The sequence below is a fragment of the Podarcis pityusensis genome, assembly GCF_964106645.2.
Source record: "Podarcis pityusensis genome assembly, chromosome: 8".
Classification (NCBI taxonomy): Eukaryota; Metazoa; Chordata; class Lepidosauria; order Squamata; family Lacertidae; genus Podarcis; species Podarcis pityusensis.
The window spans coordinates 54,560,241-54,573,006 of record NC_138033.1 but is presented as its reverse complement, the minus strand read 5'-3'; the positions used below and the strand labels follow the sequence as shown (position 1 = coordinate 54,573,006).

Sequence of the window (12,766 nt, the reverse complement as noted above, 5' to 3'; positions counted from 1 at the left end):
CATCTGTGCACAGGGAAGCCACTTTAAACAAATATAATGAGAAGAGAAGTTCATGCACGCAGCGGGTGCACTTTGCAAATTCCTTCTGGTGTTCGATGGATAGCTTGCGACCAGAAATATCCCCATCTCTAAACAAAGGAACACAGCAAGATATAACAAGTGGCATCAACTTGCAGGTTAGACAGGTGAGGTGAAGTGAACGATTGTATCCCTGAAGTCACAGTGGTGTACCCAGCTCCCTGCCTTTGGTGAAAAATCAGTTTTAGTACCCTAAAACTCAACCAGTAATAGCAGTGATTTATGCCCCCTGCCCTTCATTTTCTCTCTCACTTATTTGGCAGAGTCTGTTTTTGCACAGTATTATGCCCAGGAATTGACAAAAAGGATGAGACACACAGCTTCTTTGTACAGATGGTGGAAAGGGCAGGGGAAATGGGGTTGGTGCTTTGTCACAACTCTTGTGGCAGAGCACATCCTTTGGCCTCATCAGAGCTCAGGTTCAGTATCCATCCCCCTCAATTAAAATGATTCCATGTAGTACAGCTGAGAAAGACCTACTTCTGCTTGAGAGACTTTGCTGGTCCAAGCAGACCAATCTGGACTAGATGGACCAATGGGCTGATTTGGCATGAAACAGCCTCATAGAGCCTGTGTCCCATATTTGGGGCAAATATTCCAAACCACTGAGATGGTTGTTTCTGAGCCAGCAAATGAAAAATCTGGCAGCACTGCTAAATAAAAACTCATTCTGATATATGGATACTTGGCAATTAAGTACTGCTGTATTCAATTGTGTTTGCTCCCTTGTAAGTGTGTTTCAGATTGTGGACTAAATCATTTATTCAAAGAAGGGTCTTCTGAACCAATCCTCTGTGTGTGTGTGTGTGTGTGTGTGTGTGTGTGTGTGTTCAAGTAGGATACCATTGCTACTGGTCCTCGTTGCACCCTGAAGTTCGTTTCATCCCAGCCACAAACTTAATGCTGTTTCTTTTAAGCATGCTCACTGCAATGCATACAAATGTCAAATTTTCTGTGAAAGGCTCATTTTGTCAGATAGGCATTCTCTGAAAAGGGCCCTGAGTGGAAGAGCTCTTGTTCAAACTCCTCCATGCTGCAGTCTGAATGTCGAGTCGTAAAGGAGGTCTAGTAATCGAGAGAGGATCCTGACCTTCTCTACTTTAGCCACTGGCATCTGCCAAAAACAGCCTTTGAGAAGAGGGTCGTAAGGAATGAATGCTCATCGCGGTGCTCCTGTATTCCCACTCTAAGCCAAGCCTGCCAGGGCTGACAGTTGAAGTGGTGGTCCGTGATGAAGACAAAATGCTCACATAGGAGGAGGCCAAGGCCAAACTGCTCGTTTTGAAACAAGCTAAACTCTGAAACAGAATCCAAAGAGCTAGGAAATGTAAGTGCATCAATCCACTTCACACTTCACACATTTACTCCTCTATCCAAATTAATTAACGGGCATTAACTGCTTGGTGCTAAGAGCTTAGCAATTCTGCTCGGGGATACAAATAAGGGCAAATGTTGGCAAAGAGATTGGGTGCAACTTTGCATCACACAGTCTGGATAACATGCTGGCCAGATGCAAAGGCTTGGTCTGAGAGATGGATGCTTCACTGCAGACGTACTCCAACAGGGATGTGCAAAGAAGACTCTTGCTTTTATTTTCCTTGAAGGCTTTGTTCACACAGTTTATTCCATTTCCCTGATGTTCGGCTAACTGTTAATTTCTGCATCACATTTGAACTTCCACATGATGTGGAAGCCACTTCCAGTAAGCTAATGGAAGGTAGTGCATGTTTACTATTCATTTCCACATGATTTGATTCCAGAAAACAATCAATTTCCAGCTCCCTTAACCCAGAAAATGTGGGAGCAAAGTGAAGAAATTTGGGGCTGAATATGCATTTGCTGTTTTCACGGGAGCATTATGCGGGAACAGGAGCACGCATGTGCAGAAAGGGTGGAGGAGGGATGACATTGTCCAATGACATTCATTGTTGTGTCACAGCATGTCCATTAGTGTGAATTAAATTTAGTGTGACATGCCAGTCTATCTGTCAAAAAGCCACAGTTCTATGACGCAACAAGAACTGCAATGTGAAAGGAACCTTAGAAAATGACACAGAACCACTAGCATTATAATCAGGAAAAATAATGAAATATCTCCCATATTAGAATGCACCCAAATAATCATTTGGCTTTCTTAAATATTTTCTTAGAACATATGCATGAGAAGGATCTTCCAAATGCGCTGCAAACTACTCTTTGGGCAATTTTGCAGATCTACAACAAAACTACACTCTTCTTCTTCTTTTCTTTTCTTTTTTTCTTCTTTTTTTCTCTGATTCAGGTAGGCTGTATTGGACAAACAGACCAAATCCTATGCCAAAGGATAAATGGACATAAATCTGACATCAGGAATCACAAGACAGAGAAGTCAGTAGGAGAACACTTCAATCTCCCAGGACATTCAATACAGGATCTCAAAGTAGCTGTCTTATTACAAAAGAATTTAAGAAATAGACTTGAAAGAGAAGTTGCTGAATTACAACTTATTACTAAACTGAAAACTATGGTGAGACCTAGTCTGAATAAAGATATTGGATTCTTGTCTCATTACATATGCTAAAGCTATTTTTGGTCATCTGCATACTATCCCTTGCTTTTTCCTGTAGGACTAATTGCAGTCATTAACAGTCGTCAACAAGTTTACCATACCCATAGAGTCAATCACCCATCTCCTACTACCCTTCTGAGAAAAACTTCACCCCATCCTCCCACTATATATACAGTATAAGGGTCTGGTGACTTCTGTTTCAGTGTATCTGAAGAAGTGTGCATGCACACAAAAGCTTATACCCAGAACAAACTTAGTTGGTCTCTAATGTGCTACTGGACAATTTTTTTATTTAATTCTTTTCTCAGAATTGGATGCAATTCACAAGCATGTGAAAACTGTTAGGATTTTTATCCACCCATGCTGCTCCAGTACGTAGCACTATGTTCTTTATATCATGTGAGTGTCTGTGAGACAGGAAGTCTCAATACTGCTGGAACTTTAGTTTCACTTCTGTGTGTGATGCTTTTCTATACTGCTGCTGAGAGAGCACAGACACGCTGATGGATTCTTTGTATATAGACTGTAAAATGAAGTAGTTTAGAGCTACTGACTGTCTCTTTCTTCTGCAATGAGATGTCAGAAGACAAGTGTGCTCCTCTCAGGATGGAGGGGTCACTTATCACCAGTCTCTCTGGACTGAGGGAGATTTACAGCCAGAGAATGACTGGGAGAGCCGCCCCGGTGTCTTGGGAAGTTGGTGGCCTTCCCTGCGTTTTTCCTAACAAAAACTTCACCCTCATCATTCGAGAATGGTCCAACTTAATAGAAGACATGGACCGTCTCTCATAAATAGCTAGTGCATGTGAAGCTGCCTTTCAGGGAAGTAATAACCTCCACCCACCCCTGCTCATGAGCAAACCCAAGAATCTCAAGCTTCCTAGGACCACACTCTGAAAACCACTAACCTATGCTATAATGTCATGATGCAACCATGTTGCCTTATGGAAGCCCATTTTGAGCTTGCATCTGCATGGCTTCAGACTCAAAGCAGGGCACTTGCTTAAGAGCCAGTATTGATTTGCTTCATCATCTTTCTCCTCCATACCCACCCACTGCTTTCATTTCTCCACATTGCTCAAAAGGAATCAGTGCTGACAAGTTAATGAACTCCAGCTACAAAACACAAAGATAAGCTCAGGGATGGGTTTAGCACCTGCCGTGTTCTAATCACTTGAGGCCTTGCTTAGGTGAATGTTTCTTGATCGCTACAAGAGGTGGTGAAGGGAGGGAAGGAACCTGGAAAGTCTCCTCTTCATATTACTGTCTGCAAACAGAATGCTTACCACCTCACCAATTGCTGTTTACGGAACCCTATACACTCCTCCCCTTCATGGTTCCTAACATGGTTCCTAACAAAACTGATTCCTACCATGTGAGCTTAGAATCCAAAGCCATTCTTCTAAATATGAAGAAGCTGTGAGTAACTGACATTTTTTCTTCATCAATGGAATCTGCGTGTTTTATATTAGTGATGTGTTAACGAGACAGAATGAGACAGTATCTCCAGCTTCCAAGATTGTAACTATGCTAAACAAATTTGTAACCCACGATTTCTTGGATTTAAACATGGACTGCAATGCAGACAGAATTTCTCTAACTTGTGGAGCTTCTTCCTTAAAAAGGAAAAAAAAAAGTTATTTTAGGGCAGTTTATGTAACTATGCCATTTCCTAAGTCCTTTTCAAAAAAGAAGAAGAAGACTGGTCTTTTGCCATGAGCAATGCTAAGCCCCAGCCTGAGCATCAAATCCCATGTGCCTGCTATGCATTAACATTTCTTACAGTGCTAAAATGCCTAATGGTGTATCATTGAATATATTTCCTGACTAAGAATTCTCTCCTCTACCCTGACTGCATTTTTAAAATGTTCTCTCTCTCTCTGCTATGCACTTGCTCTGCCAAAGGAGGAACAAATGTGGGCAACCAAACTGCTCCATGGAGGATCCTCAGACACAACCTGCTTCTCAAATTGTTGAGAATGTGATATGCAGGCTAAATGTATTTATTTAGACCCAGCTTTTCAACCAAGATTGACTCCCTAAGTGTCTTAGATATAAAATCCATACAAATGTACATTATGAATTTTAGGGAGTAGATTTTTAAGAAATAATAATAAAATGGCATTGATCAACTTCAGCAAAACCAGTCACACATAAGAAGGAAAACTGAGCAGGGGGCAGCAAGTAACTAAATCACTGAATGCATTGCTAAGGCTTCAATTGGCCATGACATAGCCTCTCCATAAATAAGCAGGAGTGGCTGGAGGTCTGACATTGTCTTCACTTCTATTTACATAGCTGATGTATGGGAGCCATACCTTGTCAAAATGATCATGTTTAGTTTGATCTCTAACAACCTTTCTGTGTTGCGTTAGATGCTGAGAAAGAGCCAGATCCCAAACTTTCCCTTGCCATCCCATCAGAGACGAACCTTTGAGGTATTTCCAATGGGAGGAGATCTCTAAACAGATAACAGTAAACAGCATGGCTGTTTGGTCCTTATGAACTGGGAGGGGGAGAGAAATGTATATTATGATTAGGAATATGTTGGTGTTTATGTACACAAACACAAGGTGATGTTGCTGTTTCTTCTGACCATGGGCAGTTGGTGACTAAGGGTGTGTTCACATTACTGCCTTAGGCACAGTGGAGCTCCTGTCCATCTCCATGGTGTGTTTCACAGCCCGCCCCCCCAGTTGTTCCTATCATCAGGGCTTAATTAGTGTCAGATCTGTTTCTGTTGTGAACACACCAGGGGGCACTGATGGGATGGGGATATTGTTAACCTTATGCAAAGGTGTTTACACCTTGGCTAGAAACAAATTAGGAATGGCTTATCATGAACTGCAAGTGGCGTGAAGCTGCTGTGAGAAAGGACACATCACAGACAGTGCTACCTTAGCACAAAATATACGATACATATCCATTTAGGATAATGGTGTGAGAAAATGGATTAAAAGCCCAGCCCTGGAAATTCAGGGAGGGCACAGTAAATGGGAATCTGAATACAGTTTAAGATTATAGGTTCTTCCATTCAGAGGAAGCCCAAGGAGCTGCAGATGGGCTCAGAGACTGGCTGCTTTTAAGGATTTGTGAAGGTAAGCAAGATAATGGATTTGGCCTAGTTTGTTCTGACAGCACAGGCTACAGTCTGGCTGCAAATCTAAGCTCTGCCTGGATGGAGGTTGCCTGGGTGGGGCATGTGACTTCTTCTGAAACCTTTGAAGTACAAGCTACTATGTACCACTATAATGTACCACATAACCATGCATTGGTAGCAAATAAACTAGGTTCTCCCAGCATAGCACCATGAGCAGTGCTCCACTGAGAAATGTATTATGACAGCCCCAACTGATATATACATTTCAGAAACATAAGAGGAACAATAATGATGTTCATGTGACACTTTCCATACTGAGCATGCCTATCATTATCCAGCTATCTATTGGCCAAGCTAAACCAATGGACCACTGTGTGTATAAAGACCTGCGGCAGATGGGCACATTCATTCCAATCACAGAGATTTAGCATTGTAGTCACCAAAGCTTCCATGCCAGCATCATGGACAAAGGAATCTATGGAAGCTCCTGGTGATAGCAACTGTATCTACCCCTTCCACTGTCTTCTCTGGCTGGCTAGGCCTAGAAAGAGGTCAGAGATACTCTATTCTTCTAATGCCAGTGTAAGACAAGTTTAGCACCATAATACATATATTTTTTACACCCAGGATAGACAAGGTGGAACTCTCCAGATGACTACAGCTCACAACATCCCCAAACACTGACCATGCCAGATGAGACCTGTAATCCAGCATCGGGAGGGCACCACCATGGTGACCCCTGCTTTACACAGGTAGGTGTGAACAGCATGCATGTACATGAGAGGAATCTGCACATTTTGCTTGCTGAAGAGAGAGCTACCTGGGCAATGATAGGCTCAGGGGAAAAAGTTAGTCTAGACGGAGCCAAAAGTGCACAAACATTTGAGTAACTATGAGTTAAAATGTATCGTGCAACTGATACTGGTCCCTCTGTCGGAACTGTGGTCTAGGAAACATGCACAATTTGTAAAGTTGCTTTCAACTTTGAACCTTTCCAAATATAATCACAAGTAAACTGAGCATATAAACAATTGATTTGCAGATGGAGAGAGAGATCTTGGACTGCATAACTCTATGTTTCTCAGCCTGAGTGCTTGCCACATAGCTATTTGCAAAATATTTCCAACAAATGAGCCAGAGGTTATTCGGGCATCCAGATTGCTGGACTGCACAGCTGGCTTGGGGAATGTTTTGCCATGCCCTTTAAAGGAAAGGGAACATCACTCTCCATATTTTCCATCTCTACACCTCTTGCCAAGAGAACAGGGTGGAGTACACATTGGTTCACAGCCTAAAATTCTGTCCGCTGGTCTTCATCAAGGAGCTGCTGTGGGAAAGAGGAAAAGCTGGACCATCCCATGCAACTCGCCCATTGGAGTGGCATAAGCAAAACATGAAATGGTTTGCTTTTATGAGTCTGTGATACCTTCATTATTGCAGTGGAAAAGCCAAGATAACAAGAGTTGTTGGTTTGTATTTCATCTGCTTAAAAGGCAGACACTGGATGGTTTGGAACCAGACAACTGTTCAGGATGTTTCAAGAAAGGAAAGCATGCATCAAAGACCCCCTCACAATTAAAAATGGTTGATGTTGGCAGCAGAAACATTCATAATTGAATAGGGCAGAATTCAAATTAGGCAACCCAGTGAGCAGATCAGATAGGAAGACTGGCTAGATGGATGGACAGATTTGTTTTTCTGACTTTTCTTATGTTTTCAAACTAGGAGGATACATTAGGTGTGATCAGTAGCGGCCAAATTTTATCAGTGACAGTGAGAACAAGGGGATAATTAACCATGCAAAGCTGCAGGGGGCAACTTAGACCATTTGCTCTCTTGTGTATATGCATACTATATACACATTTTCTTTTGTATTTTCCTCTGTACTTAAGATTATGTTGCTTTATATGATTTTCTTTTTGCTCTTCTTTCAGGTCTGTTGATCATAATAACTGTTAGCTGTTTTGGACTATAACTCTCATCAGTCCCAACCAGCAGGGAAGTTGGGAGTTGCAGTCTTTGAATCCTTCCTTCCTTCCTTCCTTCCTTCCTTCCTTCCTTCCTTCCTTCCTTCCTTTTTAACAATGGTGCTCTCTCTGCCATATAGGGCGAGTGTACACTAGAAAATCATATGTATCACTTGATTCACTTGGCATTGCCTGGAACCATTTGCCCATAAAAATATTTGTTGCAGTGACTGCTCTCAACTCATAGCAGCCACCTTCTTCATATTGCTCCTGAGATTGTAAACCTCAGACCTAGAGAGTAAATGTGGCCCTCCGGAATCCAGACTCTCCCCAGGCCACACTTCCTCCTTCTCAGGTCACACCTTTCACTGGCCCTGCTCCCGTTTCTCTGCCTGGCCAGCAAACAGTAATGATTCCTGTCTCTAGCTTGCCCAGATGGAAACATGTGCATGTAGGAAGCTCTGCCTTGTGCATGGCTCAACTGCAGGCTGCTACTCAGAGATGAAAGTCATGTCTGTTGATGTAGCCACAACTGACATTTGTCCCCCCCCACCCAGGTGCTCATTCATCAATTACTAGCTCGTCAGTCATTGGTGGTTTGTTGGCCAATGAGAAACTATTCTTACTATCGTGTGCTCCATCTCTAGTACCTTTTCCCTTCTCCAAGTAAGAAATGATTGGAGAGGTCAAGAAGGGAGTATGCAAGCAATAGATGGTGGGACAGCACCTTTTTCCTTGTTGTTGTACCTTTTCTATGTCCTTCTCCACCTCTACATCTGCTTTACATTGAAGAATGGCGGGAGCATTGGATGGAATTTCCCAAACACCTGAAAGGGAAATTGGCCTCACTCCTCCCAATCCCCATTTCAAAGCAGCAACCGGTAAAACTCAGAGAAGTAAATAGCCCAGGATGGATATCTACAAGGGGAAGCCCCATATATCAGTGGTAGAGCATCTGCCTTGCAGCCCAGATTCAATCTCCAGTACCTCCAGGTAGGGTTGGGAGACAAACTTCTCTGAAATCCTGGAGAGTTGCTGTCACTCAGTGTAGGCAATACTACGCTAGATGACGCATTGGTCTGACTCAGCATAAGTCAGCTTCCTTTGTTCCAACAATAGCTGAACACCCAGCTTTCTCCCTCTTTATTTAAATGAGATTATTTAGAATTTTGATTCTGTTTTGCTATTGCTGCTCTTGTTTTAAGACAAAATCATAGGTAGCTGTAGCATCCCACCCAGATTGGACTCAGTTCTTTTGGTGCACGTGCTGTAGAGTGTGTTTCACCCACAAGAAGATGAGTTATGTTGTTGTGGCTCAACAAAAGCAGACGTTTCCCCTGTAGCCTAGTATCCAAGCTGTTGTGTTTGCAATTCAGGGAAACACAGCTGTGATAACTAATCAAGAGTTATCCCTTTGTGCTTATTATGGCCTCTTAATTAGAAAGAGGTTTAAACCAGGAGTGTGCATGGTGGCAAAGAGGAGGAGAAGTAGTCCTGTCACTCGTGGGCAGATAATGAATACAGTAAAGACTGAAGTTACTTTGCAGCATCCAGTATTTCTGGTTCATCTCCTAACAGATGGATGTAATAAAAGAGATTCTGTTTTAAAAATTCAGACACTCTGCTTTCCCTTCGCTTTTTTCCACCCCCTTCTGAGTTTCAAAGGCATTTAGATCTTTATATCCGAGGCAGGCCTCCAAAAATATTGGATTCCAAAGAAACACCATCACCAAGCCCTCCTTCATACTGCCACTTCTGTTCTCTATATTACACATTTGAATCAAAAGTTACTCAGACCAAGCTGGCTCATCACATCAGCCATCCTCAAGGGGGCTTCAAATGATATCTTGTCACGGCGTACCTTTTCAGGCTTTTCTCAGTGAAATCTCCTGGAATGTAACAAAGACAAGTTTCTTTTTTCTTTGAAGACAGCTTTCCAGTGAGAGGCACGAAGAGCGGCATTGAACAAAGAAGCAAAAAATTGTGCCAGACAGAGGGTGTCACTGAGAGTACGGCAGTTAACAGGGAAAGAAAGACTGAGGATCAGGGCTAAGCAAGGCTCTGTAGCAAAGGTGAGGAAACGTTTTCCCCCCAGATTGCAGTTCCAGAAGGGCAGCCATCTAGGAGCACATGCCAGTCATGGACAGGGCCAGAGGCAAATGTAGGTGGAGGAATTAACGTGAATTTTACTTATGTACAGTGGGCTGGTTTCTACACACACCTCTCTATCCTTCATTCAGACAAGCAGGAGGCATTATCAGAGTTAAAGCAAAGACGTGCAAGGTGTGGGAGGTCAGGAGGGTCAGATTTGACAATAAGGCATTGAAGTTGGCTGTGTGCACCCAGTTCAGGTCATTAAGCAGTGGTTCATGGGATGCTCCATCAAAAGCCAGGCTGCTGCATTCTGTGTTACCTGCAACTTCTGGACCAAACGCAAGCGAACATAGCAGTGAGTTGGATCATAGTATTTGAATTCTAATGATGTGTGGAGTGAAAAATGTGCAATTTGCCTTTGTACAGTAGGCTAGTCCCCCCCACACACACTTCAGTGCTCATTCCATTAAAGCAAGGAGCATTACCAGAGTACAAAGACACATTCCAGCCAGGTAAAAACACTCTAGGAGGGTATGAATCCAGGCCAGTGAAGGACGTGGTCTCCGGAGGGTGGGTGTGGCTAAGGAGGAGGGGCATATATCAAAGCATGGAAGGCTGCATTCAACCTGAGTTTTCCTCCAACCCTGCCCAAAGCAACCTTCCCAAATTTGGGGGAATGTTGTTGGACTACTGCTGCCATTGTCCTTGACCAATGGCCATGATGGCTGGAGATGATGATGGTTGAAGTCCAACAGCATCTAGCCAACGTTGTGTTAGGCTGTTCTGGAGGGACAGGAGAGATGATTCAATTCACATGCAGGCTAAATTTAGAGGGAGAATGTAGGAAAGAATACAGCAACCCTTGTGAGGTCCTTTGTAGTTTGGTGTAGCACAAGTCACATAGGTAGATATTATAATGCAACGCCTCACCACCAATCTCTCTTGTTTATGTGGCCATTAGTTCAAAGCCACAGACAAGCAATTTATTGGGTATGAAAAATGTCACCTATGGCACCCTAATTTGCATCTGAAAATTGATTTTTGTCACATTGGGATTTTAGGACAACCTCTTTTGGCAGCCAACACCGCGACAGAGCATAATAAAAATAATTATGTGGCCACAAAAGCATGTTAGGCTCACTGTAAATTTTAAGTCTCTAAAGGACGGAGCTCGACCAGGCATTATTGATGGGAGCTGTGGAAGAGTTACCTGGAGTAATCTTTCTTGATGATTTAACATTGACAGCAAAACTTTAGAAGTCTAACTTGCAACTGCCAGGAATGTGCAAGCCAATGTTAACAGTCTTTCATTGAGTTTAGTCAAATTCACCAGGTTCTTTCTCAGCAATGCTTACACCATGCATCTCTATAGCATCCGAGGGATGGGGGATAAATTCTATTCCCTCTGCATTTAAAGCTAAACTCACACAACTCACACTTTCTGAACTAATACATAATTGGAAACAGAGCCATCCTTCAAAATATGCACTTCTCTGAATTTTGCAATGCAGTCTTACATCCAACTATTGTGAGATATATATATACACACACACACATGTGAAAAGAAAAAAGAAAAAAATGCATTATATTAGGGGAAAATGCTTTGTGAAAATGTGCATATTAAACAAATAACACGGGTATTGTTGTAGGTCATTTGGAGTTACTTTTTGTAAAAAAGAAGAAGAAATAAATAAAAATCTAGCAAGTTAAATTAATTATTGAATGGTATATTAGGGAAAATTTGCTGATAAACTTTCATGAGGACTTAAAGTGAAAAACATCACAAACTGACGTAGAAATGTAAAGAACTGAAGACTGGAAAAATAAGAAACAGAGAGGATCCAGAATTAACAGATTTGCCAATCCTAATTAACATCCACTGTATGATTATTATTATTTTAAATAGCTCTTTGCAAAAGCAACCAAATGGTACCTAGGAACAGATGCCATTTTTCCTATGTGATCTTCCTGGGCTGCCTATTGCTGTTCTTTTTTCACTTTCCTGCTTGCTGCAGTTGTAACCAGAAAGGCCCAATGATATTAAGCAAAATATCTGTCTTGAACATGGCAAGACAAAACAACCACTGAAACATGACAGTCCCAAAAGCTCCTTTGCAGTCTGGAATAAAAACAAACGAGTTCCTGCACATGATTAAAACTTAAATCCATTTTTAGTCATAATATTGGACACTAATTAGTGTTTCCGTGGAGCTAAACAAAGACCCACTGTCCAAAAGAGGATTTCTAAGGCCCCAGAGACCAGTGGGTCTTACAAATCCTTCCTTTCAGTCACTTGTCTAGCTCTGTGTAAGCAGTAATTCAGAAAAGCAATAGATGAAATTATAAACAATCTAATATAGTATAAGAACATTATGCACCGTGCAAGTTCCAGGGTTGTTGTTTCATCTTTTTTTAGTTAGCCGTGTTTCCAGTGGATCCCCCTCCTTGAATAAAGTCTCCTCCTCCTCTTTGCCACTGTTGCTGTTGCCTATTCAGTTGCCTTCCTCACTGGACCCAATCCACACCTGCTCCCAAAAGGGCCAAGTTCAAGGAGAGCAAAGGCAGCTGCTGCTCCCCCTGTCATTGTTTGGTCGCTGGGTGAAGACAGATGAGCAGATAACATCAGCATGGAGGACCATGTCAAGGAGGCTTTAGTGATTGGTGGTAGGCCCCATGTCAGGAACTGGCAGGGCTCTGGCAAAAGTGTGCTGCAGGCAAGGGAGGTGCAGACTAGGAGAGGGAGTCAGTGTTTTGGGGGGGGGGGTTCTGTGCCACCTCAGAGGCAGGAGCCTGGGCAAGAGGAGGGGTTGGAGCTATCAGGGATGGAAGGGGGCACAGGCTACAACAGAGGAGGAGGAAAAGGCTCATCAGGGCAGGATTGGGAGATGCCTCCATTCCCTGCCCTGGTGTCTCCTAGAACCAGGAGAAGCTTGAAGTGGGAAGAGCAGTGATGACTTCCGCAGAGAAATTTCCAGTTGC

General features: G+C 42.7%; 1 protein-coding gene and 1 long non-coding RNA gene across 3 annotated transcripts in view; one reads left to right on the top strand and one right to left on the bottom strand.

Annotated features, from left to right (window-relative positions):
* CDH13 (cadherin 13) overlaps window positions 1-12,766 on the bottom strand; it is a 680,788-nt gene that overhangs the window by 362,336 nt on the left and 305,686 nt on the right. The gene's annotated exons all lie outside the window — the stretch shown is intronic.
* LOC308483060 overlaps window positions 3,982-12,766 on the top strand; it is a 41,468-nt gene continuing 32,683 nt past the window's right edge. The window contains exons 1-3 of the long non-coding RNA XR_013989574.1: window positions 3,982-4,045; window positions 5,002-5,064; window positions 6,354-6,478. This is a non-coding gene — a long non-coding RNA (uncharacterized lncRNA). The remainder of the gene's footprint in view (window positions 4,046-5,001; window positions 5,065-6,353; window positions 6,479-12,766) is intronic.